The sequence below is a fragment of the Maylandia zebra genome, linkage group LG19 (assembly GCF_041146795.1).
Source record: "Maylandia zebra isolate NMK-2024a linkage group LG19, Mzebra_GT3a, whole genome shotgun sequence".
Lineage (NCBI taxonomy): Eukaryota > Metazoa > Chordata > Actinopteri > Cichliformes > Cichlidae > Maylandia > Maylandia zebra.
Window position 1 is genome coordinate 29,959,318 of NC_135185.1, and position 8,034 is coordinate 29,967,351.

Sequence of the window (8,034 nt, forward strand, 5' to 3'; positions counted from 1 at the left end):
TAAAGGATTGAAGCCGCACAAAGTCACATTCAGATATCTGCCAACCATTGTAGAATTCAATTATTCGGCAAAGCTATCCCCCACCTGTCCCTAGCTGCTAACCTCCACACCACCATCTCAGAAATCTCTTTTCTCACCTTTATTAAGCAGAAGCGCACATCCGATCGTCTCTATGTGATATTGACAGCATTTCCTCTGGCCCGTTATTCAAGGGTTACGTGACTGGAAGACGGGCTCGCTCTCTGGCCAGCCATCGGGAAGTTTTTCCATATTCAACTGCTGCTTTTGGATCATAAATCATGTGACTGAGGCAGGCAGCCACGGGGCTCCTCTCACCTCGGACAGCACGTCGGACACAAACAAACCCAGCCAGCCAGCCTGCCACAAGACAAATGTATTTTTATTTGTAACCAAAAACACAACGGCTATCAGGACATGGTCAGTGCTGCTTTGGACAGCGCCTGCCTGACTATTCTGGTATTTTAATAAGTATCAGGCCCAAACAAGATTAGGCTCTTCCAGTTTACGAAATGTCAGCGAAGGCAGTGCTATCACTCATAATAAATGGGCTTATGCAAACAGTGGGGTTTTTGCCATGCATAAGAGCTTGTTTGGTGTGCTCCACAGTGATGCTGTATGCTGATATGCAATTATTCTAAAGAGTATCAAAGTTCAGGTGTGAGTCTACCGTCTTACTGGAGCAGTGGGGGATGCTCTGAGCAGCTACAGATTACCACTGGAATATTCCATGAATAAAGAGGGGAAAAAAATTGTGACGATAAGCGGGAGCCTGGGAGTATGATAAAATACATTCCATAATGGATGGTTCTCTGTGTAATCATATTTTGTTTTTGGTCCAGCTCTATGGCCGATGTGAGTGATAACTCTGTAGCCCTAGCCTTAGCTGAATTTACTCCCAACCATGTCAGACTGGAACTTTGATCAGTCCACCTCAAGTGTTTGTGCTCCCATTCCCTAATTAACCCAGTTTGTATGTGCTAATGACACCTAATTATCATTTGTGTAACAAGATTGCTCTCATTGCCATAATGAGAAAAACTCCTTCAAATGTTGCACCGCTTACAAGCGGCTTTCTGCTGTTATTAGCGGAGTGTTTATGCAATCACATCTAATTGAAGCGTTGATTAAATCAGGAATACCATTTTGCTAAACAAAGACGCTAGGTAGCGGGAGAAAGCTAAGGTTAAAAGCCTAAAGACACCCCCTTTCTCGCCAAACATATTTTAGGAGCCTCCCCCCCCTTACCATCCCCCACCACTCAAACCACACATCGTCTCACCCTTTTACCAGCTGCATCCACAGATGAGGAAGGAGAACCAAATAGAGGTGATTGGCACTTTGACTGGCTAGTTGAAATCAGGCCCCTCCCTCGCTCCCTCCTGCTGATTCACTCTTAATTGCCATGCACAAGAAAGTGGAAGGCCTGACGACTCTTGACCTTGTCTGCCCATCAATAATCATGTACCCGCTGAACGAGGACAAATATCAGTAGTCAGTATGTAGATAGACTGGACACGTTTTAGAAATCTAATGTGTATGTGTGGCCAGCAGAGACACACATTTGTATATTTACTTGACTAATATTAGCACAACATTAAAATGTAACATAACAAACACTGACTGTGACTATTATATTTTCTTGGATTTTTTTTAAATGGCATGAATCATCAAAAGTGCCATAAACACGTATCTTAGAATTTTAATTTGACATAACAGCTCACAAAGCTGAGAGAGGATGGAAACTCATTTCAAACTGCAGGTTTGTGTAATATAGAAGATTTCTGGTTACTCCAGATAGAAAAAAATAATGCAGCAAAGACATAAATACTGTTATTACACCAAGTTTGCCTCATTCTTGTTAAAATGTGGCCTCTACATTACCCACAAAACACTTTGCCAAATCTTAGTGTGGCATTGTTGTAGCCCTTAAAACAAATTGTCTAGTACGGTGGCCCATGGAGCTCAAACGCACTACAACAATGCAGAAAAAATGCAGCAAAGGCACAAAAAACACAATGGAAATTGATTTAAATACAAAGGAAATTAAAAACAACAACAACAAAAACAACAAAAGTGTTTTGGGGAAACAAAAATAATGTGACTGCAGAAGAGACATGCTAACAGAGAATGGCTAAAATCAAATTAAATTGTGATTAAAACACACATTACCTTGCATCTTTTTCTACCTCACAACAATGAATCCGTTGCTTCTTGTGAGCAAGTATCAGTGCAGACCTCTGCAGCTGTCCCGTCACATTATTGTCTCCCCAGAAACACTTCAGTTGTGTTTCGTGTGCCTTTGCAGCATTTTTATATTTGCTGGTGTTTTCTTAATCGGCAGTACAATTGACCTCTCGGGCTATTACTGAGATCTTGGGAAAAAACAAAACAAAAGATATTCCCGCTCTGTACTGTGCAATTCAGTGTGTTGCATTGCAGTGTTTAAAATATACATGTGAGACCTTTAAAAGCACCTGAGATCACTTCTTTCTACCTTTGTGGTATTAAAGTCAATACAGGTAAGACAAGTAACTCAAACATGCTATTTAAATTCTCAGTGCAACGCTCAGGAGCTGGCTGTGGAGAGTGTTGTGACGGAAATGTGTGTTTGTGAAATGTGTGCGTTAAGACTACATACACAATAGGTCATTCGATATTGTAGCAGTGATACACACATCTAAAAAGAGACAGATATTGCAGGTATTGGCACACACACAGAGAAAAAGCTTCAGTTAGGAGATTATGAATTGATTTCTTCCGCCCTATAAAGCTGATGTCTTCCTCGGTGAATGCAGTAATGTGTCCACTTGACCTTTCTTGGTGGACTCCTTTCTGGTGAATTGACTACTAAGTGTTTGGCCCTGGCCTTTTCAGCACCATGGGTGTCCTCCATCTGCAGAGTGTGGCCTGGCTGGCAGACATCAGCAGCCTGTCAGCGCGTCACGCTCGCCCTTACAAATGCAAGCACGCTCACTCTCACACGCTAAGTGCATTTAACTGCTGAGGCATAACACAGAAGGCCTTACTGTATAGTAATACAGTATGTCTGTATAAGGCTGATACAGTGAATCCAGCTGCAGGCAGACAGAAAACAAATCAAATCAAATCACTTTTTATTGTCACATCACATGTGCAGGCACACTGGCACAGCACATGCGAGTGAAATTCTTGTGTGCGAGCCCCACAAGCAACAGAGATGTGCAAACACAACAACACAAACGAGCAAAATACAAGAATGGCCAACCTGAAACTAATAAATATATGTACAATATATAATAGTGTATGCATTTCTGGATGTGTATACTAAATATTTTCCTACGTGTGTGTGTGTGTGTGTGTGTGTGTGTGTGTGTGTGTAGATACTGCATGAGAGTGCCATACGACTGAATTTATTTTGTTGACCTACACCTATTAAACTGGACTCTAGCCTATAGTTCTACCCAGCATAGTTAATGCATTATGCAGTGTAAGACACATGTATAGAGTATTTGCTGCCACTGAATTTCCTGGTCTTTGTCCAAGTGCCGTCTCAGGTCTGTGGAGTGTGGTGGAACTGAGAATGGTCAGTGACACCGAGGTCTCGGGCATCTGAACTAGCATCTGTTGCGGACAGGAGCAGCACAGCGGCCGCCCTGTCCTCGCTACTGGTCCGACATCCTCCCACACCGTCCACTGTCTGTCACATTCAGCACCACGCAAAGTTAATTGTGAACTAGAGTGGCGCGTTGGGGCCCTCTCGCTAAGCAGCCCCTAATGACAGGCAGAGAGACAGCTACACATGTTTGCTGGCTCTCCCTCTGGAGGAGGCTACAGATAGCGCTCCGGCACAGACACTGACCTGTCACAGTGCTGTCAGCAGCCAGCCTGTCAGCCACGCAGCCCAGCACGCGGCCTAGCTATCCCAGGTGCTCAGCTGACAATCTCTGCATCCTGTTCTGTCGGCTTCTCTGCCAAGCCTGCTGCCACTAAGATTCATTAAGGCTTTATTCAAAGCACCCTCGGCCACTTCATTATGAACACACCGAAGTGTGCGGGACACACTTTACAAGCTTTGAATTGCTGTTCAGAGGCTTCTAGAGTCAATGTTGTTTAGTAATCTTGTACGGGTGTTAGATTTTGAGAAAATTCTCACCCCCTCTGTTCCACTTGGTCTCCCTTGTTGTGGCGGCTCCTGAGATGTGCGTTTTGTGTTTCTGAAGGATTCTCCTGGTAGTGCAGTGGAGCTCAGCACAGACGTATGGAACACATGTGCTAATATCTCCTCATAGGAGCCCAAATGAGCCATTACAGAAGCTAATCTGACAGGCACACTGCATTCAGTTCCCCATCTGCCATCCGCGGTATTGAGAGCCACATTGTGTTCCTTCTGAGTGCAGAGCTGGAATGGATCGGCCAGATGGAAAACACTCTACTTTGGAAACAAACTACTGACCACGGATACAGAGCGATGCACGGAGGAGGAGGACAGTTGATAGCATCGTGGAATTACCTGGTCAGGGGGAGATGTTTGCAGGAATCAACGCACAATTCAGCACTTTTGTGAATGAGGTTGAAGGAAATCCTTATTTAAAATTATACAACACCTTTTCTACCTGGCTACATGGACCCTCTGCATCTTCTGCTTCCATGCAGTTTCTCAGTTTCCTCCATGCTCTTAACCCATGGATATTAGGAGAAGAAAATGTGGAAGGAACAAAGGAACAGTACAGGCTGCTGCCTACCTCTTGAGGAAGAAGACATATAACATTAACGGCATCTGTTAACATCTCCTTAACCCCAATCCTCTTGCTTTTGGAGCACCTCCCATCCCCTGTGTCGTCCCCCCCTCGCAGCCAACCACAACCCAACACGGTCCCTTCTACCTCCACCCCACCCCTCAGGCTTTGCTCCCTGGGGGCCTGTTTGTTTCCCTGCCAGGGGCACAGGCGGTGGAACACTGATGAGGTGCTCAGGCCACCGTGAAATGCACCATAACCTGCCAGCGCAGGGGCCTGGTGAGATTGCCGTATTTACTTTTTAATCTGGCCGCCTTAATACATGCGATAAAAACTTTGTCACATTAGATGGTGACAGATGGGCCCAGAGATGTTATTACTGGTTGGGGGTGGGGGTGTCGGGAGGAGCGGGCGCGGGCTGGGGAGCACAGGGCGGGAAAAGGGGGGCAAGAGGGAGAGAGAGGCAATGCCCCCAATCACGATAATTTTTCATCACCCCAATTACATTGTTGAGTGCGTCTCGCGGTGGCATGTGCGCACCCAGTCCTGTTGCTGGGAAAAGAGCGAGGCAGAGAGACATAAATAAAGATAAAACGAGGTGCCCTAGGTCTTCTATCCCGCTGACTATTCCTCTGCCATCTCTCCAAACTGATGGAGGCCCTGTTTAAATGAAGGCTAAATCTTATTTAGATAAGAGAACTGAACTGCTGCCCGGGACGAGAGCATCATTGTTTGTTACTGATGGCTGGAGAGGTGGAGAGGAGGAGGAGTATGGGGAGCTTTAGGGCGGGGGGAGGGGGGTGGTCTTTGCATGTTCTTATGCTATGAGAGAGATTGAATGTTGTTTTTGTGTTTGCAGGAGAGCAGGCGAATGATATCTGACGCTACAGAGATAGACAGGCGTGGTTTTTGCTTTCCAAGTGTGCATTTGTGAAGTCAGTCCCATGGTAATAAAATTTCATTGCAGTATATCTATCCTCATGTCATTTCCTACCTGGGAGCTCTTTTTGGCTCTGTATTGCACGGAATAAAAGATCACAATACAGCTGTTGTTTATAGTTTCCCTTTATAGATGAGCAGCCGAATGTTTGTTTGCGTCTGTGAGTATTTGCTCCACAAACAATTTGCCTGAGCCGCTGAGCATGCCGCACTGAGAGGCCTCAAGCAGGACAAGTTTAGCAACTGTTTTCCTTTTTAATTGTTGCGGAAATTAAATAAGAGAGTTTGTGACATGAATGTTGGAGGTAATGAGAGCCCAAGAGCAGCTGGGAGGCTACGGGCCTGGCGTGTGCATCATTAGGAGCTCAGAGGCTCCCGGGCTCCACGCTAGCGTAAGCCGCTAATGAAAAGAATGTAGTCACAGATCTCATTTTTCAGGCAATTCTTGTGTAAACTGGAGATTTTCCAGTGTATGCACAGTGGAACAGGGGCCCCACATAAATCACGCGGGCTGGCTGCCCTCGGTAAGAAAAAAGAGGGGGTTTCGAGCGCATGCTAACTGCACAGACATATGCTGCAGAAAAGTGGAAATCTGCAATGGCACAGCTAGAGGGAGAGCAGCTCACAACACCTACACCTGTCTAACCCACTCACCCCACCCCAACACATCTCTCCCCATCTCCTCAAGCTCTCTATCCATCTCCACTGCCCCTGCACAACAGCCCAACCCCCACCACCACACCACCCCCAGACACACACACACCCATAACATCCCCTCCTACCCGCAGGCAAACCAGGCAACCGGCAATGCCTGCATGCAAGCTATTGAAATGGGTCATTTTTTAATTAAATACAATATTAATTACTGCGAGCATCATTACCGATATGTGAGATTTGACTAATTAGTGTAATAGTTTTGGAGTCACGCTCATTAAATATGAAAATTACAGCAGTAGAAAGGATTGGTTCCGTGATCAATCTTGTATGGACAGAGAGGAAATGATTTAGAGAATAGCTTTTATTGTACAATTAACTCCATTACAGCCTGCCAGACAAGAATAAAGAGAGCAGGGAATTTGGTCGATGTTAAGAGTTTCACACAAGTGCTGCCTTCGGGTGCTGGCTCGCTCACTTTCAAGCGCAAATTTTTTTTCCCTCTAACTAAAAGAGACACTTGCCAAAGCATACTGTACAATACCCTCCCAAGGAACCTCAGCCTCATCACCCACTCAGTTATGACAGCTGCTAAATGGAGGACTTGTTGATCTCTTCTATTTGACACCCTAAGAGTTCTTTGTACTTTAGTTTGGCAGCTTTGCACGCAAAAGGGCAAAAAAAGTAGGTCAGAATTGTTCTGGGGAAGCTGCAATTCGTTCTGAGGTTCATCTTAGCTCAAAAGCTGTCCCTGGAAATTGCCGATCGACCCCCAAGCAAAAGATCATCAACAGGAGAAGGAAGGTTCAGGCAGGAAAAACGTAGCAATTCAAATAGACAATATTGTACAAAATAAACGTTCCACATGCCAGAAATAGATTATGGATGGTCTCCAAGGTGGCCAGTGGGCACAGAGCTCTATGTTATTTGTGTGCATCAGGGTCTCTCTCCACTGCCCTGGTAAACACATTGCATAGGACCACAGCCAGTGCATAAGAGCTGAACAGAGCTCCTCTATGTCCTCACCATTTGTATTGCTAAACACTGAGAAATTGGCCCCTTTTTTCTGCAGTGGGTTTTTTGTGTGTTTAGCATATCAAAGCTGTGAAAATAACCGTGTTTGCATTGCCTCTTCCCTTTCCAGGTGGTCTATCATATCTGGGCCCTCAGACCGAATGGCACGAGCTGTGTGTGCTGATCAATATAGCATCTGGGTAAGGGGAACACCCCTGGCTGGCACTGCAAGTGTGGTAGTTTCAATAGAAGTGATGGCAGCCATGGCAAAACAAACATGTCAAAAGCCTCATTCAAATTAGGCTTCTTTTTACATACGGTAATTGAACATTTTTTGATGGACAAATATCACCATACTAAGAAAGATAACCTTGCAGTTACCCTTTGATAAATTATTGACTGCAAGTCACCTGATAAATGATCACCCCCTAATAATCATTAAGTTTATTTATGTAATGCATCGATCCTTGTTCATCAGTTGCTCTCAGTCGTAAATAAGCTAGATTGTCATTTTTAATCATATTAAAAGGGATCTAAATATTATTCCTGTGAACTGTTTTGTATTAATATTGTACTTTATTGGCATCAGTTTGAATACAATTATATCCTCCTTGCAGTAAAGCTCCCTATTGTTCATGACCTTGTACCTTGAATGTCTTTGCGACCCTCTGCTTGTATACGTATGTACCAT